The 27,482-nt window shown below is 40.8% G+C and overlaps 1 pseudogene; it reads right to left on the bottom strand.

Annotated features, from left to right (window-relative positions):
• Positions 1-624: 624 nt before the first annotated feature.
• LOC138381524 (ATP-binding cassette sub-family F member 2 pseudogene) lies at positions 625-2,496 on the bottom strand (annotated as a pseudogene).
• Positions 2,497-27,482: the final 24,986 nt, after the last annotated feature.

Below are 27,482 nucleotides of genomic sequence, written 5' to 3'. Positions count from 1 at the left end.
TGTATACACCCATCCCCTCCCCCACCCACATCTACCCGACACCCGATCAATGTTTTTTGTTTTTGTTTTTGTTTTTTTGGCTTCCTCTTTATTTATTGAACGCTTTGTAGAGGCCACATAGGTCTAAAAGTTACATTGTTAAATAATTATTTAAAAACTGACCAAGACTGAGGCCCTGGTCCAGAGCTCCAAACCAGAAGCAAAAAGCAATAGGGGCAGTGGGCTGGGGATTATTTCTCCAACATCACCAAAACCCAGAAAAGGAGGATCCTGAGCTCCTTCGTGGGCCAAATCCAGGGCTTGGGCCCTTGAGCTAACCCTCAGGTGCCTTTGGCTGCGTCACACTGAGGGTAAGGTAACCAGCAAGGGCTGGAAGGAACAGCCAGCCAAGTCCAGACATGGACAAAAATAACTGGAAGGAGGACAGGAAACAGACAGGTACTGTCCAACTGGAAATAAGATAACAGAGTGCAGCTAAGGCAGGTGGAGGGGCAGGGGAGAGGCTGGGGGAGCAGCACTGAAGCAGTGCAGGAGTGTAGCCCCAGGGTTCTGTCCTGAGCAGCTGGTCAGGGTGGCAGCTGTTAGTCCCAGACAGAGCTCCTGACCCGAGCCCAGGCAGAGGGCTCACACGTTGTGGGTTCTCTTGGTGAGCTGGGGCTCTTCATCCACCAGTTTGAACTTGAGGTGCTCCTTGTTGGCCAGAATGTCTCCAGGCCTCTTGGTGATTGTCTGCTTCTCACAGACCCAGATTTCCTGTGCAACCTGCTGAATGAGTCTGAAGTCATGGCAGACTAGCATCATGCCACCCTCAAACTCATTGATGGTGTCTGCCAGTGCGTCGATGGTCTCAATATCCAGGTGATTGGTGGGCTCGTCCAGGAAGAGCATGTGGGGGTTCTGCCAGGCCAGCCAGGCCAGACACACTCGGTACTTCTGCCCATCTGACAGGTTCCAAATTTGGCTCACCTGTTGTTTTCCAGTGAGGCCATATTGCCCAGTGATCTTCCTCATTTCTTCCTTCTCCTTGATCTCCAGGTAGCACTTCATCATGTATTCCAAAGGCGAGAGATCTAAGTCCAGCTGCTCTTGCAAATGCTGATGGTAACACCCTATTTTGACATGAGAGTGTTTCTGGATCATCCCGTCTGTGGGTAGCAGCTCTCCAGTTAGCAGCTTCAGAAGAGTTGACTTCCCTGCTCCACTGGGCCCTACCAGAGCCACTCATGTGTCGGGGTCAATACCAAATTATAGATTATTATAGATGCAAGGCCCATCTTTTGTGTACTTGAAGCTCACATTTTGCACCATAATGACGGGTGGAGGGATCTTACCACATAGTGGGAAATAAAATGACAGTGTCTTGTCGCTCACGACCCTCTCTGTCAGTCCTGATGCCATCATTTTCTGTAGTGTCTTCTCCTTGCTCTGGGCCTGCCGGGGCAGCTTGGCACTGCCATGACCAAACCTAGCAATGTAGTTCTTCATGTGCACAATCTGATCTTCCTCCCAGTGGAACCTCTTCATCTGGTTCTCCTCCAGCTCCAGCCGTGTCTTTACGTATTGGTCATAATTACCCATATAATACTTCAGTTTCTTGTTGTGCATGTGAATGATATTGGTACAGACACCGTTTAGAAAATCCTGGGAATGGGAGATGAGGACCAGGATGCACTTAAAAGTTTTTAGTTCTTCCAACCACACACAAGCATCTAGGTCCAGGTGGTTGGGGGGCTCATCCAGAAGCAGCATGAAGGGCCGAATAAAGAGGGCTCTGGTGAGGGAAACCCTCATCCTCCAGCCCCCACTGAAGTCTTTTAGTTTCTTGCACTGCATGGCAGGTGTGAAACCCAGTCCATGTAAGATCCTTGAAGCCCTCATCTCTGCCTTGTCGGCATCCAGTTCCTCCAGGTGCTCGTAGAGCTCCATGAGCTTCTCACACTCTGCGTCCTCATGAGCCAGCCGCTCAGCCTCCCTCTCCAGCATGGCCTGCTCTGTGTCGACTTCCATCACACACTGTAAGGGTGTCTTGTCACTAGGGGGCATCTCTCGAGTCAGATGGTAGATGTCAATGTGCTCAGGGAGGGGTACTGCACGTTTCTCGATAGCAGAGAGCAGCATGGACTTTCCAATTCCATTTAAGCCAATGAGGCCATAATGACAGCCTGAGTTTAATTCCAGTTTGGTGTCACTGAGTAGCTCTTGACCATGAAAGGTGAGTGAGAGGTTGATAATGTGGACATCAGTACTGTTGGGGTGAGAGGCCAGGACACAAGTGACAGCTCGAGCAGCAGCTTTCTTCATCTCAAAGTCCTCTAGCTCCTTGGTCAGCAGATCTACCTCTGTAGTCTCTCTGCCATTGGCCTCATTTTTTTCCTCTACCACCTGTGGTTCTGTTACTGCATCTCCATTTTCTTCATGTCCCTTTCTGGGCCACTGTCATACTTTGGCAGCTTCCTTCTTTTTGGCTGCCTTCTTCTTGGCCAAGTCAGAGGGCATGCCGATGAACCACAGGGGTAAGTTTCTCTTCTTTCAGGGAGCTGGACCTCGCCGCTCGGCCTCTGTCGCAACAGAGCTGCTCCTTCTTGATCAATGTTATTCCTAAATGTGCTCTTAGGTGATAATCAGTGAAACCAATTTGATGGTGAGTACATGTGGTTTCTCTTCAGATCATATAAATCTTTTGCCTTTTACTTTGCCCATTTTTTGATAGGGTTGTTTGATTTTTTTTGTTGTTGCTGATTTTCATGAGTTCTAAATAGATTCTAGTTATCAGCCCTTTATCGGATGTGTAGCATGCAAAATTTTTTTCCCATTCTGTAGGTTGTCTGTTTGCTCTCGTGATAGTTTCTTTGGCTGTGCAGAAGCTTTTTAATTTAATCAGGTTCCATTTATTTATTTTTGTTTTTGCTGTGATTGCCTTTGGGGTCTTCTTCATAAATTCTTTGCCTAGGCCAATGTCTATAAGAGTTTTTCTCGATTGGGAGAGAGGAATCAAAGATGGCGGAGTGGTGGTGACGGCCTGAATCTGCGCTCCCGGGAAGGAAGGCATCAATCCGGACCTGCCACAACGCTAGAAGACCGCTCCCACACAGGAACAGCGCTGTGAATCCACGGAGAATCAGCGTGGGATAAACAGCGAGTGAGGTCTGAGGTGAACGAAAATTGGGAACGCGGCACAGACACTAGCCAGTGGAGCGCGGGTCAGATACACCAGCCGGGGCGGGTGCAGCCTCTCGGGAAAGCGGCTAGCCCTCCGCTCCCAATTGAATAGAGCCCTGACCCAGGCCAGCGCAGAATCACTGAGGGATACGTGGCGCATTGGAGACAGGAGGCTTTTTTGCGAAATTACCTTAGAACCTGGGGGATCTCAGCTGAGACAGCGCTTGGTGAGGAGGGATGGATCTGCCCCAGGGCAGAAAAACACAAAAGACTCCCGGACAGCAAATAGCGTGGTACCCCGTGCTGCCTTTTTCGGCGGTTCTCCAGCCGGTCACCCCTGGTGCGTGTCCTTGCTGGCCAGCCCCTGGGCAGTGGCGGTCTCTGCCTGCCGGGGAGCCAGTCCCCTCCAGCCCCAGAGCTCGGCGGGCGCCATCTTGAAAGCAAGGGCGAAACGGCTCGGGAGCCATAAAGTGCCAAGCGGCTCTCTCTGCCCGGCGCCCTCCACTGGTCTCTGAACCAACACCAAGAGTGCGGGATATGCCGGGGCCGCGCTCGGGGTGAAGGGGCAGAGCTGCGCTAAGGCAAAAAAAAAAAAAAAAAAAAAAACACGAACAAGAATAGGCTCGCCGAACTGTATATTTTATTCTTGGTAAATTTCTTCTGGGTTTTGTTTGTTTGTGTTTGTGTTTGTGTGTTTTTTTTTTTTTTCCTTTTCTTTTCTTTTTCTTTTTTTTTCCGGCGGCTCACGAGCCAGACAGCCTCGGAGGGCACCTTTGCCCTCTGGGCCTCTGGCTGCCACGCCTTTTTGAGCACGGAGGTTGGATCCCCACCACCCTCGGAGCTGTGCGGGCGTGCAGACGCCATCTTGAAATCCACTGCGAAACCGCCTGGGACCCAGCCGGGCGGGCGTGAAGGGGCGGAGCTGTGCTAAGGCGTAAAAACAAAAACATTTAATGGCCGCTCTGGACCCAGCCAAGCGGAAGTGAAGGGGCGGAGCTGCGCTAAGGCGTAAAAACAAAAACATCTAATGGCCGCTCCGGACGCAGCCGAGCGGAAGTGAAGGGGCGGAGCTGTGCTAAGCCATAAAACAAACAAACAAACAAAAAAACATTGAGTTGCTGAATTATATACTTCAGATTTGTGTATCTTTCTGCCTTGCGGTGTGGTGAGGTGCTATGTAGTTTGTTTTTGTTCATTTTTGTTGGTGTTTTTGGTGTTTTTTGGTTTGGCTTTTTGCGTTTCTTTTCTTTTCTTTTCTTTTTTTTCTTTTTCTTTCTTTCTTTTTCTTCGTTTTTTCTTTTCTCTTTCATTTTCTCCTCTTTCTTTTCTTTCTTTCCTTTTCTTTTTTCTTTTTCTTTCTTTTTTTCTTCTCTTTCTCCTCTCTTTTCGCCTTCTAACTGGGGACCCACGGTGAGCTTCGGAACGGGCCAGGTCCCTGGCTCTGGTACATACCGGATCCTGAGCAGTCACCCTCAGGGCCGGAGATCTGCAGGCACGCAATCTGCCATTCTAGGGCCCACAGCCAAGTCACTGCGGAGCAATAGAGTACCAAGAGGCTCCCTGGATGGCCCTCTCCCCTGGTCCACGGACCTTATATAGGATCCCCGCCCAAGTGTAAACACTGAATACTTCTCCAGAAGCGAGAGTGTGGAACCTGATCCCTGGGGACATTGAGCCAAGATAGACTTTTGCCCGTGGGAGCTACAGCAACTGGGGTGCTGAGCAAGCGAGGTCACCGTCCTCTCCCCATAGCTAGTATCTTGCCTGCAGATAGAGTCAGAAACCTCCCCTATAGAGGAAGAACCAAAGGGAAACAAACAAACAAACAAAGAGAATTTCGGTCTACTATTAGTGTGGACCCTGCCTGCCTTCTGAAAGACCACAACACAGTGTTCTAACTCACCAAAGCGGTCTTGGATCACTCCAATCCTCTAGGATTGGACCCATCGGAAGCAGTCCCCCAACGGAAACAGAAAAATCTCTAAACAATACACAACAGTCTCCCCCTCTTGCCAAAAGAAGCAACATACCTAGACTGTTTCACAGCCTAAGAATAGAGCACAAAGAGTCCTGTTAACCAGACTAAATCTATAAGTAAAGATCCAACGATAAATCTAGATGGGAAGGCCCAGCGAAAAAACATGGAGAGCACAAAGAATCAAATGGAAAGCTCACCCCCAAAGAGAAATACCAGCTCCCAACCATTTGACACAAACCAGACTCAAAACACCAACATGTCACAGGAAGAATTCCAATTATGGATTATAAACAAGCTGAATAATATACAAGAATCAATGGATAAACAACACAAGGAAAACACAAAAAAAATACAGGATTTGGAGGAAAAATTCACTAAAGAAATTGAAATATTGAAGAAAAACCAAACTGAACTCCTAGAAGTGAAGAATTCACTCAGAGAGCTACAAAACACTGTGGAAAGTCTCAAGAGCAGGATAGATCAAACAGAGGAAAGAATCTCAGAAATTGAAGATAACTTCTTCCAACTAAATAAGTCAGTCACAGAGATAGATCGAAAAAGTAAGAGAAATGATCTGAGTCTTCAAGAAATGTGGGATTATGTGAAGAAACCTAACTTGAGAGTTATTGGCATTCCTGAGGGTGAAGAAGATAATAAGCAAGGGTTGGACAAGCTATTTGAAGACATAATTGAGGAAAATTTTCCAGGCCTTGCCAATACTCTAGACATACAGATTCAAGAAGCTCAAAGGACCCCTGGGAGATTCATAGCAAATAGGAAAACACCACGCCACGTAGTCATCAGGCTGACCAAAATATCCACTAAAGAGTCACTTCTCCGAGCTGTAAGGAGAAAGAAACAAGTAACTTACAAAGGAAAACCCATCAGAATTACACCAGATTTCTCAGCTGAAACCTTACAAGCAAGAAGAGGTTGGGGCCCCATTTTCATGCTTCTGAAACAGAATAATGCCCAGCCTAGAATCTTGTACCCAGCTAAGCTAAGTTTTCTATACGAAGGAGAAATCAAGACATTCTCAGATAAACAAAGGTTGAGGGAATTCACCAAGACAAGACCAGCCCTCCAAGAAGTACTCAAAAGAGAACTACACACAGATCAGCACAAGAAAGACCCACGAATGTAAAACTACTCAAGAGCTAAAGATCAAATTCCAGATACCACAATGGCCCAGGAGAGAAAACATCACAATGAAGTTCTACCCAACAAGCTGAACAAAAAACTATCTCACTTATCAGTTTTCTCAATAAATGTGAATGGCTTGAACTCCCCGCTCAAGAGACATAGACTGGCCCAATGGATAAAAAAATACAATCCAAGTATCTGCTGTCTTCAAGAAACTCACCTAACCTGCAAAGATGCATTTAGACTGAAAATAAAAGGATGGAAATCGATATTTCAAGCAAATGGTAACCAAAAGAAAGCTGGTGTGGCAATCTTAATTTCCAATACCTTAGCTTTCAAACCAACAAAAATAATAAAAGACAAAGATGGCTACTACATACTGATTAAAGGCACAATTCATCAAGAAGCCATGACTATACTCAATATATATGCACCCAACCTAGGTGCACCTAGATTCATAAAGCAAACCCTACTAGATCTGAACCAAATGATAGATAACAATACTGTAATAGCTGGAGACTTTAACACCCCACGGACAGTACAGGACAGATCCTCTAAACAGAAAATAAACAAAGACATAATGGACCTAAATAGAATGCTAGAACAAATGGGCATGGCTGACATCTATAGGACATTCTACCCAAAGTCCACAGAATATACATTCTTCTCATCAGCTCACGGGACATTCTCTAAGATTGACCATGTCCTAGGACATAAATCATGTCTTCAAAAATTCAAAAAAATAGAAATTATACCATGCATCTTCTCAGATCACAGCGGAATAAAAGTAACAATGATCACAAACAGAAACCCTCACTCTTACTCAAAGTCATGGAAGCTAAATAACCTTCTCCTGAATAATTATTCTATAAAAGAAGAAATCAAGATGGAAATCAAAAATTTCTTTGAATTAAATGACAATGGAGATACAACTTATCAAAATCTATGGGATGCAGCTAAAGCAGTCCTGAGAGGAAAATTCATATCCATAAATGCCTATATCAAAAAGACAGAAAACATGCAAATAGACAACCTAACGAATAGACTCAAAGAGCTGGAGAAAGAAGAACAGAACGATCCCAAACCCAGCAGAAGGCGAGAAATTACTAAGATCAAATCAGAACTAAATGAAAAGGACAACAAAGAAACTATAAGGGAAATTAATAAAACAAAAAGTTGGTTCTTTGAAAAGATAAACAAAATAGACACATCTCTGGCTAGACTAACCAAGAGCACAAAAGTAAAATCTCTAATAACCTCCATTAGGAACATGAAAGGAGAAATCACAACCGATGCTACAGAGATACAAGATATCATCTATGAATTCTACAAAAATCTTTATGCACACAAACTGGAGAACGTGGAGGAAATGGACAAATTTTTAGAAACACATAGTCTTCCCAGGCTCAACCAGGAAGAAATAGAGTACCTGAACAGACCAATATCAAGAACTGAAATCGAAACAGCAATAAAAAACCTTCCCAAAAAGAAAAGCCCTGGTCCAGATGGGTTCACACCTGAATTTTACCATACATACAAAGAAGAACTGGTGCCCAGCCTACATAAACTATTCTCCAATATTGAGAAGGATGGAGTTCTCCCCAACACGTTCTACCAAGCCAATATAACATTAATACCAAAACCTGGAAAGGACACAACAAAAATAGAGAACTACAGACCAATTTCCCTCATGAATATAGATGCAAAAATTTTCAATAAAATACTAGCAAATCGAATCCAAGTACTTATCAAAAAAGTAATCCACCACGACCAAGTGGGCTTCATCCCTGAGATGCAGGGGTGGTTCAACATACGTAAATCTATAAATGTAATTCACCACATAAATAGCAGCAAAAACAAAAACCATATGATACTCTCATTAGATGCAGAAAAAGCATTTGACAAAATTCAACACCCTTTTATGATAAAAACGCTTAACAAAATAGGCATTGATGAAACCTACCTAAAAATGATACAAGCCATATATGACAAACCCACAGCCAACATCATACTGAATGGGGAAAAACTGAAAGCACTCCCACTTATAACTGGAACCAGACAGGGCTGCCCATTGCCTCCATTACTTTTCAACATAGTATTGGAAGTCCTTGCGAGAGCTATCAGGCAAGAGAGCAGAATCAAGGGAGTCCAAATAGGGAAGGAAGAGATCAAACTCTCACTTTTTGCTGACGATATGATGTTATATCTGGAAAACCCCCAGGATTCAACCAAGAGACTCCTGGAATTGATTAACGAATACAGCAAAGTCTCAGGCTACAAAATTAATATACACAAATCAGAGGCATTTATATATGCCAATAACAGTCAATTGGAAAACCAAATTAAAGACTCAATACCCTTCAAAATAGCAACAAAGAAAACAAAATATCTAGGTATATATCTAACTAAAGAGGTAAAGGACCTCTATAAGGAAAACTATGAAACACTGAGAAAAGAAATAGCAGAACTTGCAAATAGATGGAAAAATATACCATGCTCGTGGATCAGAAGAATCAACATTGTTAAAATGTCTATACTACCCAAAGTGATCTACAGATTCAATGCAATCCCTATTAAATTACCAACATCATTCTTTACATACATAGAGAAAATAATTATACACTTTGTATGGAATCAAAGAAGACCCCGTATAGCAAAAGCAATTTTAAGCAACAAAAACAAAATGGGAGGTATTAATTTGCCAGACCTCAAACAATACTACAAGGCCATGGTTCTTAAAACAGCCTGGTATTGGCACAAGTGCAGGGACACAGACCAGTGGAACACAACAGAAAATCCAAATATAGAACCATCCTCATATAGTCACCTAATTTTTGACAAAGCGGGAAAGAATATACTCTGGGGACAAGAATCCCTATTCAACAAATGGTGCTGGGAGAATTGGTTAGCCACTTGTAGAAGACTGAAACAGGACCCACAGCTTTCACCTCTCACAAAAATCAAATCATGGTGGATAACAGACTTAAACCTTAGGCGTGATACAATCAGAATTCTAGAAGAAAATGTAGGAAAGACTCTTACAGACATTGGCCTAGGCAAAGAATTTATGAAGAAGACCCCCAAGGCAATCACAGCAGCAACAAAAATAAATGAATGGGACATGATTAAATTAAAAAGCTTCTGCACAGCCAAAGAAACAGTCCAGAGAATAAACAGACCACCTACAGAATGGGAAAAAATTTTTGCATACTACACATCAGATAAAGGACAGATAAAAAGAATCTATTTAGAACTCAGGAAAATCAGCAAGAAAAAATCAAGCAACCCTATCAAAAAGTGGGCAAAGGACATGAATAGAAATTTTTCAAAAGAAGATATAAAAATGGCTAACAAACATATGAAAAAGTGTTCAACATCTCTAATCATCAGGGAAATGCAAATCAAAACCACAATGAGATATCACTTAACCCCAGTGAGAATGGCCTTTATCAAAAAAACCCAAAACAACACATGTTGGCGTGGGTGTGGAGAGACAGGAACACTAATACACTGCTGGTGGGACTGCAAACTAGTGCAACCCCTGTGGAAAGCATTATGGAGGTATCTTAAATAGATTCAAGTAGACCTGCCATTTGACCCAGAAATCCCATTACTGGGCATATACCCAAAGGAAAAAAGGTCATTCTGTAACAAAGGCACATGTACCCAAATGTTTATAGCAGCACAATTCACGATAGCAAAGATGTGGAAACAACCCAAATGCCCATCAATACATGATTGGATTAGTGAACTGTGGTATATGTATACCATGGAATATTACTCAGCTATAAGGAATGATGAAGATACGACATCTCTATGGTTCTCCTGGAGAGAGTTGGAACCCATTATATTAAGTGAAGTATCCCAAGAATGGAAAAACAAGCATCACATGTACTCACCAGAAAATTGGTTTCCCTGATCATCACCTAAATACACATCTGGGAACGACACCAATCGGATATCAGACTGAGGTGGGGGGGGAGGGGATGGGGATATGCCTACACAATGAGTGCATTGCGCACCGTTTGGGTAGTGGTAACACTTGAAGGTGCTGACTCGGGAAAGGGGGGGTGGGGAAAAAAATATGAAACTATTGTTTGTAAGTTGCAAAAATAAATAAATAAATAAATAAATTGTTTAAAAAATAAATAAAATAAAGAAAAAAAAAGAGTTTTTCTCACATTTTCTTCTAGAATTCTAATAGTTTCACACCTTAGGTTTAAGTCTGTTATCCATCGTGATTTGATTTTTGTGAGAGGTGAAAGGTTTGGGTCTTGTTTCAGTCTTCTACATGTGGCTATCCAGTTTTCCCAGCACCACTTATTGAATAAGGAATCTTTTACCCAGTGTATGCTTCTGTCTGCTTTGTCAAAGATTATATGGCTATATGAGGATGGTTTTATATCTGCATTCTCAGTTCTTTTCCACTGGTCTCTGTCCCTGTTCTTGTGCCAATACCAAGCTGATTTAATCCTATACTATTTACTTTTTGCTTTCATCTCCTTTTCTTTCCTTAGTTATGTACCTTTGTGAGTCTGTGAATTTTTTTAAACATTTAAAATTGGATAATATATATACACACACAATATTTATGCTTAACATACCCATATTATGTGCATTACATAATGATATTGATCACATATTTATTTTCTCTTTTGGGTATATAAAGTTACTTGTATTATCATTTCCTTTGATACACTAAGATAAATATTTTCTCATATTGTATCATGTTTCTTTTCTTAGACTATGACTCACTCTTTACTGAAGTCATATTCTTCAGCTGTGCTATTTTGCATTCTAATATTCCATTGTATATTTTTTGTATCAATATTCATGATATTGATCTCCATTTATTTTTGTATTATGCTATATGGTCCCCTAAAAAACTTGTGTTGGAAACTTAACCCCCAATATAACAGTGTTGGGAGATACGGCCTAATGTGAGGACTACACCCGTATGAATGGATTAATGCCAATTATAAAAAAAACTTCAGGCTTTGAGTTTAATTTCTTATTCTCTCTCGCCCTCTCATTGACCTTCTGCCACGGGACAATGCAACAAGAAGGCCCTCCCTAGATGCTAGCCCCTCGATCTTGGATTTCCCAGCCCCCCAGAACCATGAGTCAATAAATAACTTTTCATTATATATTACCCATTCTCCAGTATGGAGTGAACCCAATTTATGATGGTCTTACTTACAATATTTAACTTCATGATGGGTTTATTGGGACATTTCCCCATTGTAACTCAATGAACACCTGGACTTACAATAGTTTGACTTATAATTTTTTGGCATTTTAAATCAGTTTATAGGGGTATTAAGTGCATTTTTTTTTACTTATGATATTTTCAACTTACAACAGGGTTATTGGGACATAGCCTTTTCATAAGCCAAGGAGATCTGTATTCTGTTGTAGCACCACAAAGTAAACTAAGACAACTGGCAATATGTTCATACTAATGTTATAGGTCATTCAATATTTACAAACCTTTCTTTTCCTTTCTGTAATAGTGTCTGTCTTAGTCTGTTTGTGTAGCTATAAAGGAATACCTGAGGCTGGGTAATTTATAAAGAAAAGAGGTTTATTTTACTCACAGTTCTTGAGACTGAACAAGAAGTATGGTGCCAACATCTGCTTCTGGTGAGGGCATTAGGAGGCTTCTACTCATGGAAGAAGGGAAGGGAAACAGGCATCACATAGCAAGAGAGGAAGCAAGAAAGAGGAAAACGAAGTTCCAGCCTCTTTTCAACACCAGTTACCTTGCGAACTCAGAGTGAGAACTTACTCAATCCTGTGAGAATGGCCCCAAGCCATTCATGAAGGATCCATCCCCCTGACCCAAATACCTCCCATTAGGCCCCACCTCCGACATTGGTGATCAAATTTCAACATGAGACTTGGCAGGGCCAAACAACCTATATGAAAACCATGGCATTCTTCCCGGGCCCCACAAAACTTATATCCTGCTCACACTGAAAAATACAATCATCCTGTCACCAAAGTCTTAACTTGTTCCATCATCAATTCAAACGTCCAAAGTCTCATCTGAAAATCAAGGCAAGTTCCTTACAGCTGTGAGCCTGTAAAACAAAACAAAACAAAACCAAAACAAGTTATTTACTTGCAAGACACAAAGGCACAACAAATATTGGGTAAACTTTCCCATTTCAAAAAACATAATCAGACAAAAGAAATGGATAATAGGCCCACACAATGTCTAAACCCCAGCAAGGCAGGTACTAAATTTCAAAGTTCCAAAATCATCTACCTTGACTCCATGTCCCACATCCTGGTCACAAAGGTGAAAGGGGTAGGTTCCCAAAGCTTTGGGCAGCTTTGTCCCCATAGCTTTGCTAGGCACAGCCCAAGAAGCTGCTATCACTGATTGGAGCCCAGTGACTGCGGCTTTTCCAGGATAAGAGTGCATGCTGCTGTTGGCTCTATAATTCTGGAGTCTGGAAGACAGCAACTCTGCTTCCACATCTCCACTAGGCAATGCCTGGATGGGGACTCTGTGTGGGGCTCCAACCCCACATTTCTACTCATAATTGCCTTAGCGGAGGTTTTCTGTAGTGGCTCTACCTCTGTAACAGGCTTCTGCTTGGGCATCCAGGCATTCCCATACATCTTCTGAAATATAGGTGGAAGCTGCCAAGCCTCCACCACTATTCCATTCTGTGCACCTGCAGACTTATCACCATGTGGAAGCTGCCAAGGACTATGTCTTATGCCCTCTGGAGCAGTGGCCTTAGCAGTACCTAGGGCCCCCTGAGCTTCACATGGGGGCAAAGTGGCCTGGATGTAGGAATCAGTGTCCTAAGGTTGCACAGGGCAGCAGAATCCTGGGTCTGGACCCCAGAAACCATTCTGTCCTCCCAGGTTCCTGGGACTGAAATGGGAGGGGCTGACTTAAAGAGTTCTTGCATGCCTTCAGGAACATTTCCTATTGTTCTATTAGCACCTGGCTCCTTTTTACCCCTGCTAATCTCACTAGCAACTGCTTGTTCCCACAGCACCTTTGGGTTCCTCACTTAACTATGCTTTCCTTCTATGCCACCTAGCCAGCCTGCTAATTTTCCAAATGTTTAAGCTCTGCTTCCCTTTTAGTCATAAGTTCCAACTATAAATCATTTCTTTGCTCCCATATCTGATAGTAAGCTGTTAGAAGAAGACACACTACTTTTTGAATGTTTTGTTGCTTAGAACTTTCTTCTGCCCAGGTACCCTAGGTCATCACTCTTAGGTTTGGCCTTCCACAAGGCTCTAGAGCATGAACACAATGCAGCCAACTTCTTTGCTAAGGTATAACAAGAGTGATCTTTGCTCCATTTCCCAACAAGTTCCTCATCTATATCTGAAACCTCCTGATAATGGCTTTTACTGTCTATATTTAATCAGTGTTTTGTTCTCAACCACATAACCAATCTCTTAGACATGCCAAACTTTTTCTCATGTTCCTGTCTTCTTCTGAGTCCTCTAAACTCTCCCAACCATTGCACATTACCTATTTCCAAAGCTGCTTCCACATTTTCAGGTATCTTTTTAGCAACACCACACACCTCAATAACAATTTTCTGTCTTGGTCCATTTGTGTTGCTATAAATGAATACCTGAAGCTGAGTAATTTATAAAGAATTTTATTTGGCTCACAGTTCTGGAGACTGAACAAGATGCATGGTGCCAGCATCTGCTTCTTGTGAGGACTTCAGGCAGCTTCCACTCATGGTGGAAGGAGAAGAGTAGCAGCATCACATGTTAGGAGAGGAAGAAGTGAGAGGTGGAGTGGCTGCCAGGCTCTTTACAACAGCCAGTTCTCTTAGGAACTGTGAGTGAGAATTTATATGTTCCTGTGAGAATGCCACAAAGGCATTTATGAAGGATATGCCCCCAAATTCCAAACATCCCCTTCCAAGCCCCACTTCCAATATTGGAATCAAATTTCAACATGAGACTAGGCTGCACCAAACATACGATATTGAAACATAGCAGTGATGTAGACTGATATGTATGTCTCCTCAAAATGACTATGTTGAAACTTAACCACTAATGTGATGGTATTAGGAGATATGACCTTTGGAACATGATAGGTGATAATGGTGGCGACCTCCTAAATGGAATTAGTGCTCTTCATACAAGGGTTCCCAGTTTCCCATTTCAAATGGTATGTACAGCTTTTTGTGGTCTAGTCCACACACGTGATTTTTTTGTTGTTTACATTGTGCTTTTTGTTTAACTTGCATAAAAATTTCATGGTATCATATGGCATTGCTTCGAGCACTTGTCCACTGAAAAATAGCCTATGCTTTAAAAAGAAAACAAAGGTAAGTAATTTAGGTAATTATTTATTGTTTTTCATTTCTTTAATAAATATTATTGTGTATGAAAAATGCTTTTAAAAGCAGCACCCAGAAAAGTAGCTAGTCCCTTCCACCATGTCAGGATGCCATAAGAAGATGGCCATCTATGAATCAGGAAGTGACCCTAACTGGACATCAAATTGCCTCATATCATGATATTGGACTTCCCACCTTTCAGAGTTGTGAGAAATAAATTTTGTTTTTGATCCACATAGTTTATGGTATATTTTTTTATAGCAGCTGAAGTGCAGGAAGACAAATATATTTAAATGTTTTAGTAAATTTCAGGGGCCAATGTCTTCTCCTTTTTTTTTCTTTTTTTTGTGGCTGGGGGATATGGAGAAAATAAGCATATTCTGGACAACTTCCTTAATTTTTTATTAGTAATAAGTTTATTTAGATTTATTTATATTTAATTTTGTTGTCTGGATTAATATTTGAAAAATTATGCAAGGGTGATATGCCCCTTGCCTACAAAAATAATTATAAAATAATGTTAACTTAACACAATTTCCAAAGATTCTTGTAAAGAAAATCTTGGTTAATTAATTACCATGTAAGCAATTCTCATGTCTATAAACATGCACAAAATCCCACTTTTATACATGCCATTTAAAAGAAAAAGTGTTTTAAGGTCTTTCGTCCAGACTGCATTTGATCCCTCATAGTAATCCTAAAAGAGAAGGTGGTATTGTACCCATTTCTCATACGAAGAGACTGAGGTATAGAAAATACCTTGCTTGGCCTGCAAGACTGCATGGTTGGTAAGATGCAAAGTCAGGATTCCAACTATTCTTTTTCTCCCAAGACCACTTTATTTTCTGGTACTCCTTGTCCCACTATATCTCCTGAACTTTATGATTGTCTGGTTTAATATATTATGTCAATAAAAACATGCCATTTCATGATGCTAGACAGTATACATTCAGAGAAATTTCCAGTTGTACAGACTCACCTTAAAAACCTCTTCCTGACAGCTTAGCCACTGCAGAAATTCATCTTTTTAAGACTTTGGTGTCAGCAGTCTTTGAGTGCCCCATGTGGTTCCATTCTTTGGTTGTTTTGTTAATCTAACATATCTTTCCTCTGTATGATTCTGGGGAAGGGGACACAGATGTTTGGAATTCATTTGCAATCAGTCACCTTATATTCCAGTGATAGTCAGGCATTGCAGGTCTCCAGACTGGTGAATTATTTTAAGAGGAATCAAGAAGGAAGTTAACATTGGAAAAATCCCAGTCAAAGACTAAGGTACTTACTCACTCAGAGAATCAGTAATCATATAAGAAGGGAGAGCCGGGTAAAATTATAGGAGGCTGGGGCACATTGTGAGCAGCAGATTAAAAAGCACTGAGCTGGCAACCTATAGATGAGAGCGCCAAGGCTCCCATGTTCTGTGAGAATGTTTTTATGTCCAAGTAGGCCCCACTTGTTTGAACCATCCATATTTAAAGGCCACAGATGTTTCTCCAACAGCTATGTTTCTCCAGCCCACCTGCTTCCAGTGAGCATAGTAAGTGCAAGTGCTCTCGAAATATACTATTTGAGCTCCATTCCTTGTTTCATTCATTCACAGCTATGGCCCATAGCTATATGGGCAAGTAATTTAAATTCTCTACCTTATTTACCTCATGAGGATAATGAGGGAAAGTTATAGCAAGTACCACATAAGATAGTTCTGCCAATTAAAATAGTATTTCATAGCATGCTTATTTACTACATGCTATAAACTCTATAAAGTCCCATCTTTTTTGGACATTCGGGGCAGTGTGAATCACCTGGAACTCAGGACTCAGGCCCCCAGCATATTTTTCAGCTATCTCAGCCAAGAGAAGTGCATTCAGCAGTTTATGCAAACAGTAATCTACCTGGGTCAATTAGGGAAATGGTTAAAAGTGTGTTATTCTCTCTCGCAATCTTTCGTTGCTTGTTCAGATACTAAAAATATATATAAAAATTGTCCACTAAGGGCTTGGATTTAAGACTGCCCATTTTAATCCATTATGTCTAAATCTAATGCAATGCTATTAAATACAAAATTTGAAGTTATATATTCCTGATGATTTATAATTTATTCATTTTTATCTCCAAAGTGTTTATCCTTAATATAATAGAAACATTGTCTATGACAAAGAGAGTCAACGCACGTCTGTTTGTTTGTTCCCATCCTACTATTTTTAACGCTTCTGTATTTTTATATTGTATTTTAAACAGCATAGTTTTAATTTTAATAACGCCAGGATTTCAGTTTTTAAACTGCTTTCATTTAATATATTTAAGGTATATTTTTATTGTACATTTTCTATATTACTATTGTATTTAGTTTTGGTCCTTTCTGTATTTCATTATTTTATGTTTCCATTCTTGTATTCTGACTGATTTTAGTATTTTTATTCTATATTCCCATTTACAATATTGTTAATTTCATGTTGAAAACTTTTGTCAAAAACCCCTTGTTTGGAAAGTCTACAAACTTTATATATCAATGAAAAGAATTAGATGTCTGACTTGCTGTTATTATGAATGATGATGACGTGGCTAAACTGCATGAGAACACACATTTCTGTATCTACAATAGAAACGGTGAGGCTATTATTGACATCATAAGAATTACCAATGCCATGTTCTGTTAGTCCTTTAAGATCTCTGTTACATTCAGCCAGACCCAATTGAATCATCCTTTTCATTAGATGCTAATCACTGACACCTGTGCAAGAAACAGATCGATTATTCTCATAACTCACACTAACACGACAGCCAATCTTGTCAGGCTTTGATGTCCAGCTTTCAACTCTGTATTTATTTTATTACATAAGCATACACATCATCTTAGGGTTCATATTCTTTTATATATATTTTCTAATACATAACTTTTATACACATATATGCATACAGATTATATATACCATTATTAAATATATACTTCCAAATACAAATAATTTCACATCAAGGTAAATAGGATAAAAACATGTAAACGTATACACTTGGTTTTGGTCAAGTAAAATGCAAAATCACAAGATTACCACAGGCTAACAAGTGCACTTGAAAGAGAATAGAGGCAAGAACAGATTGTGAATAAACACATGCGCAGCTGCATGGTCCCGTGAGGGCCCATTTGTTAAGGCTATTGTAGCACAAAGCTCCTAATTCAACTAAAAGTTCCCCTTTCACCCTGTCACATTTACACTTGAGGAACTTCAAAATGAGTGTGGAAATTACGTAAACACTAGCCTAGAATTGAGTTGAGCCTGCTGAAAACAGTAATGACAAAATAACCCATAAATTGAGCGTGATATTAATGCCACCAAAACAATAACTTCAAGGACTTATTTTTTAACACAATGAGATACCAACATCCTAGAAGGAAAGATTTCGGGAAGAGACAAGAAAACAGAGAGAAACACTGCATAAGAATTACCTCAACAGCCCCTGAAAGCAATAGGTGTGTCAACATAGGGAAAACAGGCAACAGCAGAAAACAGAGCCTCAATAGACTAGACCACATGTCACAGCAGGATGCTACGGATTCAAATTGAAATAGTCTTTTAGCTCATAATGAAGCAAGGCTCACTGATCCACAGAGACGAGGACCTCATCTCTCATTGACAGAAATAAACAACAGACTGACCGGCTCAAGTGGTACAGGCTCCTCTTTACTGCTTTGAAGGAAAAGGAGGATGTTGCTCTCTACCACTTGCACGGGCTCCCAAAGCTGCAGCCAGCCTGTGCTGGATGACCCATCACCTAGCCTAGTAGGCTCCTCTGCACGGTCTTCAGGGTATGCATGCTCGTAAAAACATTTCTCTCCATATGGCCAGTGCTCCCTGCCTTGAGAAAAATACATGTAGTCTGTGCTGGATGACCCATCACCTGGCCTAGGAGGCTCCTCTTCATGGTCTTCAGGGTATGCATGCTCGTAAAAACATTTCTCTCCATATGGCCAGTGCTCCCTGCCTTGAGAAAAATACACGCAGTCTGTGCTGGATGACCCATCACCTGGCCTAGGAGGCTCCTCTTCATGGTCTTCAGGGTATGCATGCTCATAAAAACATTTCTCTCCATATGGCCAGTCCTCCCTGCCTTGAGAAAAATACATGCAGTCTGTGCTGGATGACCCATCACCTGGCCTAGGAGGCTCCTCTTCATGGTCTTCAGGGCATGCATGCTTGTAAAAACATTTCTCTCCATATGGGCAGTGCCCCCTGCCTTGAGAAAAATACATGCAGTCTGTCTTGCTCACTGCCTCTTTGTACTGCTGAATAAGTGTCTGCTTCTCTTCCGCATCCTCCACCCAGTACTCACTGGGAATGACAAGTTGGGAGTAGACCCTGCACTGTGGGCAGGACTTGACGATCCTATTCTGAAACTCTACGGCATTTCTCCACCTGCGGATACAGGGAAGACAGAAGGTGTGGTTGCAGTTGGAAAGAATGCCAAAGCGGCGGCTGGCAAGGCTGGCTTTCTCATAGACAACCTCCATGCAGATGCCACACACTTTGTCCACACTGCGCTGCACCACAACCAGTTCCATACTTTTCTCACGTGCTTCAAAGCAGGCCCTTATATGCTCTTCCCTCTTGGCAGAATCTGTGGGGTGCAAGACCGGCAGCCTACACGTTTTGCATATGTATCCGTGGCGGTACTTACAGCTCTCCCAAAGAAAGCATCCTCCCATGGCAGCATAGCGGCAAAGTGGTTGCCACGTGCCCTCAGCCATCTGCTCCTTCTCAGTCACCTGGCTCTGTTCAGGAGCCTCAGGGACAGACAGGAGCGAGCGGTCCTGGTAGGGCTGCCTGGGAGAAAACTCAGCAGCATCCTCTCGGCCTTCCGCCACTTCCTCAGTCGGGGGCTCAATCTGCGTAGCAGCGCCAGGGCCGCTGTCTGCAGAGACCTGAGCATGCTCACTGTAGGACTCACTGGCAGAAAGGTCATGAGAGTAGCGACAGTTCTCCCCCTCCTTGCACAAACCACGTACATAATACCTGCAGATGATTTGCTTTCTCCAGCTGCCGCTGCTTCGCTCCGGCAGGCAAATGGGCCTTGCCCCTCCCTCTCGGGCCTCAACAGGCCTCAGGCCTGCTGGGTGGAGCTCGGGCCGTGCCGGAGACAAACGGATGGGGGGAAAGCACTGAGCCGCACGCAGGGGGGCCCAGTCTGAAGCCGCGAACTCCCTGGAGGCCTCACACACGGGTAGGCCAGGCCCAGGTGCCCCGCCCCCTGCTGACCCAGGACCGGCCTGGGCCCCAGGGGCAATGTGGCCGTCTTCCATGGTTCTTTCTGTGCGCCCTCCTCCCCCCGAAAACCCTGCCTCAACCTCTCCAGTATCTTATTTTTTAGGGCTTGTGTCCCGGAGTTCAAGCCTGGTACTGTGGCGTCTTTACAGGAACTGTGTACCTTTTTTTCCTCCCTCCCTGCTCCCTCGTATGCTCTGACTCTTTGTTCCTACTTAATTCCTCACCAGGCATCGCGGCAGACACTTCCTGTGGGAACAACGACTTTATTCTTCCAGTTCAAAATGGCGGATGCTCAACCTGACATCTCTTTTGTTCATACAAGCTGGGACCGATCCAGCTCCTTTTGTCTGGCTTCTGGCCATGCTCTGCTGCATTCTGGCAGTCCCTAATTCCCCTTCTCACCCCGATTCCTACGGAAGATATGGTTTTGATTTCATCTCATCGAGTTTCCATCACGTATATTTTATTTCATGACTTTTTCATATCTCTTTAAAAAAGCATAATCCTTGCTTCTTCGCTTTGCTTAAACGTCACCTTGTAGGTTCTGAGATGTTTCATTCATGAATTTTATAACTTCTCTTCTGTTCACTCCATCTTCCACGTGGCTCTATTTTTTAAATTTCTGTTTATTTGTTTACTTTATTTCATGACTATGGGTGCCAGGAGCTTTTTTCAATTTGTTCTGTTGACAAGATATCGTTTCTTTTCGTTTTTATTTTCTGGAAATTCTATGGGCTTACATCGGACACGCTTTTCATCAACAAGGCATTAACAGGGTTCACTTCTGATCTTAGACTGCTGGCGCTTTTCAGATGTCTTTCTTCATTGTGATTTCTAATGCTCACTTTCCCACTGTGCAGAAGCCCCAGAATTCATCCAGCCCTAATGCTGCCTTAATAAGCCACTGTCCTCTGTGTGACCGGGGCTTTTATTTTCTGTGCTGGTTTAATTCATGGAGGCCCTTTGTTTCCCTTCCATTCACCCTGATCTGTGCTGTGTTGGGGCAGGACAGCCTTTCGTAACATATTCTCTACCATACTACCCACAAGAGATGCTTTGTAATTTCCACATGTGTGAGTATTTTGTCATTTTTGCAGATACATTTAGTGCACTAATATTCTTTTTGTCTTCCTACCTTGGTACTAGTACTTACCAAACTGTAGACTGAATTTCATCGTGTAGTTTTATGCATTTCTGGAGGATAATCATTTTGGCCCCCTTTATTCTCTTAATGTGATTATTTTCACCAGTGGAAGTTCAAATATTTACCTAACCATTCTTTCTAAGAATAAACCTTTCTGTGTTCTTATATATCATCATTTTCTACAGTACTGGATTGTTTAAGGGTATGAAAGATTTTTAGAGGGAATTTTATAGCCTATGGTTATGTTTTAAAAGTGGAAAACTTCTGAATATTTAGGATATAATCATCTGAGTCAACAAATTATATCCTAATTAAATAGGTGAAAGCAAAGGAAGCAGAGTGAAGCAAATCATAAAGACAAGAAAATCAATGATGTAAAGAAAAATAAACATGAAATAAGGGGAATAATTCAAGTAAAATCCTTTTTTTTTTTTTTTTTTTTTTTTTTTGAGACAGAGTCTCTCTCTGTTGCTCGGGCTGGTGTGAGCGCCATGGTGTCAGCCTAGCTCACAGCAACCTCAAACTCCTGGGCTCAAGCAATCCTTCTGCCTCAGCCTCCTGAGTAGCTGGGACTACAGGCATGCGCCACCATGCCCAGCTAATTTTTTCTATATATATTTTAGTTGGCCAGATAATTTCTTTCTATTTTTAGCAGAGATGGAGTCTCGCTCTTGCTCGGGCTGTCTCGAACTCCTGACCTCGAGCGATCCACCTGCCTCAGCCTCCCAGAGTGCTAGGATTACAGGTGTGAGCCACTGCGCCCGGCCAAGTAGAATCCTTTAAAAGGATTATTATAAAAATGATATTTTTCTGGTGAAACTTATCAAGCAAAGAATGAAGAAATATCAATTAACCAACATCAGAAATTTCAAAAGTAGTATCACTACATTGATAACAAACATTCAAAATTATTAGAGTATGTAAGAAACAAGGTTAAGACATTAAACTTAAAATGTATATGAAATGGACATATACCTAGAAATGCATCTGTTAACAAAAATAAAGGGAGCAGAAATAAGGAATATGATACGGATCTATTAATCAAACTACATCTGTAATTAAAATAAATATCTACACAAAAGCTTTTAAACCTTTCCCTCCAAAGTCAATAAAGAGGCAAAAAATACTATATTTCTTATTGCAAGTCTTGGCTAGTGCATGCAATAGGGCAAACAAAGAAATAAAAGAGGTTATAATTTGTAAAGGAATTATTGGTGGAAAGCAGCAGCAAATAACTTACAGGTAAACTATTAGATTTAATAAGTTCATTTAACAATGGCACTGTCAGGAGTGTAGTATTACAAAAATCAGTTGTATTTCTCTTTCTATCACCAAAGACACTTGAAATAAACCTTTTCAATTAATAACATTTATAGCTACATTAAAAGTTAACTATGCTAGAAATTAAATGAACTAAGGTTGTAAAATAAAATTAAAATCACCTTTTTTAATCAGACCTAAATAAATTGTGGAATACTTCATGATCATGTAGTGGAAGGTTCAATATTTTTAAAAGGTAACCTTTTCCTAATTTGATAATTGTTTGAAAATGTTAGTGCTTTTGCATCATGAATCTAGGCAATATTGTTGATTTTATAGTTTTCCTCCTTTACAGAGTATTTTGTATTTTTGATGGCAGGTCTTCCAAAGTCTGACTTACTTGAATTCTCTTTCCTCTTCTAAATGTGTTGGTTAATGAGGAGTCCTTTGATAGCCCCAATGATTTTTACAGGAAAAAGACATGCAGCATAGATCTCAGACTTACGTACCAAGCTCTCCACAGATTCACAAACATAAGAATCCTGAATATAGACCTATTATTTGTTTAATAATGGTATTTTCTCAATACTCTGTCTAAATCATATTTAACTCCTTTTATACACCAGCATCTTCCAGAAGAATTTTCTGCCAAAAATTTATATATGTGCTGTACAATATGCTAGCCACTAGCCCTATGTGGCTCTTGAGCACTTGAAATGAGGCTAGAGTGACTTGAGGAACTGATTTTCTAAATTATAAAGTTAACTTAAATAGCCACATGGGACCAATGGTTACTGTATTGGAGAGTGAATTTCTGTATGTTGTTTGACCATCTCTTCTATCATAAGGAAACTGAAAAGTAGAATATTCCCTGACCTGCCCAAGACTATGCAGCTAGCGTAGGGCAGCATTTGCTTCCAATTTCCCACCTGTGTGGCTCACAATTGTGTCCATGTCTTACCACTGCTTGGTGACTATATCTTTCAGCTTTATTATGACAATATTTCTTATTTACTATTATAGTGTAAAACTGTATGCCAGGATTTTAAATATCATGTACAATTAAATAACAGGAAATATTGGGGTGTGCATTATCAGAGATATAATTAACTATTATTTCTCATTCTGGCCAAGTCTCTGTCTTTAGAGAGAATTTTCTCTGACTGCCTTTGTCCATATTTCTGCCCTGATTTTTTTTTTAGCATTGATATTGTTTTCACACAGACTCTGAATATACACATCTGACCATTTATTTAGTTATTTGGCTCATCAGAGCCTTATTTTCCTATCAAAACCCTGAGCACCTCAGGGACTGGGTCCTGGTTAAGACTTTCCTCTGCACACACCAGTGTGCAGGGCAGCACTGGATCTCCTGCCTGGTCAGCATTTGGGGGGGGGCGGTCCACGTGAAACAAAGGGAATTAAAGCTCCAGCTGAGCAGCCTTTGCTGAGCACACAAGTTGCCCCAGCACACAGTGAAAAGAGGTGGGGGCTAACAGCACTGCAGAGCTGAGCCATAGTCCGAGCAGCCTAAAAATAAATAACCCAAGAGGCGGGAGACAGGTTCAGAAGAAGATGGGGGCGGGGTGGCAGGGTATGGAAAAATGCCTGAAAGTCCTGCACTCCTATTCCAAACAGCTCAGGCACACTCGACCCAGGGACACAGTTAATATTTAAAGAACACCGAATTGTCTCAAAGCAGTTTCCTTCTCAAGACACACAGATGCTCCAGATCTGACATTTAGACACTATTGACTGGGGAGTGGCTGGGGCCAGGGTTGGGGCTGGGTGAATGTGGGACAAGGACAGGCGCTGGGGTGTGGAGAAGGCGCGGGCACCAACAAGAGTGCTGGGGTAGGTGTAGGCGGCAGCAAGTGCAGCCGGGATTAAATCCAAGAGTCTAGAATCAGGTATCATGGGTTGAAATCCTGAATCCACCACTCACTAACTGACCTCTCACTTTTTGCAAGTTAATTGCTCTCTTTTACCTCATCTGACAAACAACAAAATAATAATACTAATAATAATAGTGACTAGTTCACAGGCTTGCTGTGGGTATTAAATGAGATAATTCTTAAGAAGTGATTGGAACAGTACCTGTTACAACAGCCAATCATTGAGATACCTATTTTAGAACCACTCTAAGAATCCTGTGACTAAAGTTTTAATCTTATTAATACCATTTTCTGCCATCTGCACGCAGCAGTAATATGTCTATGGAGTACCCGGAAGTTAGCGGCGCATGAGAGGTTGTGAATGAATATCTATTGTCTCATACTGATGGATAAACTGATTTATATTTTGAAACTTAGAGAGTTTTCTCCATTTATAGTTCAAAAGTTCAGTCATAGGCACCATCGTGCAGTATTTTTCTGCCCTCATCACTTATGATAGCTGATGGAGTCTGGCTGGAACAGGACTCCTTTAGCTCATCCTGGGAGAGGGTGGACTATTTGGAGGAATACACATCTGGTAACCCTAAGTGAACAACTAAATAACAAAAAAGTTACTATGAAGTGCCTTTTAATTTCAATAGGATCATAAAAAGTAAGGGTAAATCCTTCTCCAATCACTCAGTTTTAAGATCACAAAAGTTGTTCTGATTATAAAACTATACTGATTTCTCTATATTGTAATCAAACACTGAAAATTTCAACAAATCTTTTGGATGTCTTTCTACAAATATCAAGAATTCGCAAATCAAAACCACAATGACATATCACTTAACTCCAGTGAGAATGGCCTTTATCAAAAAGTCCCAAAACTATACATGTTGGCGTGGATGTGGAGAGACAGGTACACTCATACACTGCTGGTGGGACTGTAAACTAGTGCAACCCCTGTGGAAAGCAATGTGGAGATACCTTAAACAGATTCAAGTAGACCTACCATTCGATCCAGCAATCCCATTATTGGGCATCTACCCAAAAGAACAAAAGTCATTCTATAAAAAAGACACCTGCACCCGAATGTTTATAGCAGCACAATTCACAATCGCAAAGATGTGGAAACAACCCAAATGCCCATCAATTCATGAATGGATTAGCAAAATGTGGTATAAGTATACCATGGAATATTACTCAGCTATTAGAAATAATGGCGATATGGCATCTCTTTGGTTCTCCTGGAGAGAGTTGGAACCCATTCTATTAAGTGAAGTATCCCAAGAATGGAAAAATAAGTACCACATGTACTCACCAGCAAACTGGTTTCCCTGAGTGCACATTTGGGAATAACATCAATTGGGTATCGGACAGAGGTCGGGGCTGGGTGGAAGGGAGGGGTGTATACCTACTTGATGAGTGTGATGCGCACTGCCTGGGGAATGGACATGCTTGAAGTTCTTACTGGGGGGGAGAGGGTGGGGGGAGGGTATGGGTGCATACCTACATGATGAGTGTGATGTGCACTGTCTATGGAATGGACACAATTGAAGCTTAGACTCGGGGGGATGGGGAGGCATGGGCAATATATATAACCTGAACTTTTGTACCCCAATAATGAGCTGAAGAAAAAAAAAAAAAAAGAATTCGGCTACATTTACTCTTTGGTGTGGTTTACAGTTACATTCCTATTTTGTTATATTCATATTGATATATTTTAGACAAATAAAGTGAGCTTAAATTTTAATTTCTAGACAGATGAAATGGCTTATGTCAGGCTAATATTTTCATCCAGAAACAGGTTAAATACATGAAGTAAATGCTTAAAAGACTTAGAAAATAGCTAATGTGGTGAGTACTCAAGGGGCAAAACCCAAGACAGTATTGAATAATATCATTAGCCTATGGGTTATGGAAGAAATCATAGAGAAAATCAGAATGCATTTTCAACTGAATGAGTACATAATGTGTTAAAAGATATAGGATGCACTTAAAGCCATACTTAGAGGCCAAATTCATAGCCTTAAATGCATTCATAAGAAAGATATATGCTTCATTTCCAGAAGGTATAAAAAAATGATAAAAATAAGATGGGGAGTGGGGGTGAGGGAGGATACTAGGATATAGAGGATGCACCGTGTATACAGACAGACGTGCATACTGATGCCACAGGGGAAAAAAGACAGAATTAACCAGAATTTTGGCTACTTGGACAAGGAGTTTGTTTCATTTTTTAAAATACAAAATACTTATATAATTTTACGCATTCATTTCCTTCTCCAAAATATTTAGGCAAAAATTAAAGCAAGTTAGGAACAATCCATACCCTATTGACCAAACAATTTAGTTCATCTACTGCACAAAACATAAGATAGTGCTTTAATATATATAACCACAAGAGGGTACAGATGTGACTGATTGAATAGCAGAGGGAGAAAAACCCACAGCAACATTAGGGATTTTGATGCACTATTAATACTACCAACATAATGACGTATAACAAAACACTGCACCCATGAAATCAATACTGTGCAAATTAAACATGGAATATTTATGAATATTTACATCATGTGGGGCCTAAATCATATCAATATTTTCAAATGATTGAAATCATTCATAATATATTTTCTCATTCTGGATTGAAATTGAGCCAGAAATCATCAACAAAATATAAATAGAAAATCAATTCTATATGGATACATTAATATATATATTTCTAAATGACCCATATGTCTAAGAAAATAATTAAAAATTCAGAAAATATTTAATTTTATTAATAACAAAGATGCTGTATTTCAAAATTTGTGTGCTGGGTGGAAAGCATTGATGTTAATGCAAATTTTATAGTTTGGAATATATGAGATATATATATTTCTAATATTTCATACATTACAAGAGGCGTAATTCTGATTATTTCAATTACTCAAGTGAGATATTTACAAAAAAGATAAATCATATAAACAAAAAGTATGAGAGAATAGTGAAAATAAGAACAGAAGTTAATTTAAAAACCCAAACGTGTAACAAGGGGTATAGCCAGAGTTTGCCTCATTACCAGGATTAGTATACAGGTATCAAAATATCATAAGTACTACAAAAATATGCACAACTATTATGTATCAATTAAAACGGATTAGTAAACCTGTTAAACTCTAGTGATACTCACTGGCAGAAAAAAAGGTAACTACTCATCTAATAACAAGAATAAATACTGGTGATATCACTACTGTTTATACCTTAAGGAGATTATAGGAAGATATCATGAACAACATAGGTCTTTAATTATGGGAACATACTTAAAATAGTCAACTTTCTAGAAAA

This window comes from Eulemur rufifrons, chromosome 3 (genome assembly GCF_041146395.1).
Source record: "Eulemur rufifrons isolate Redbay chromosome 3, OSU_ERuf_1, whole genome shotgun sequence".
Lineage (NCBI taxonomy): Eukaryota > Metazoa > Chordata > Mammalia > Primates > Lemuridae > Eulemur > Eulemur rufifrons.
This window is presented reverse-complemented; position numbering and strand designations above follow the sequence as displayed.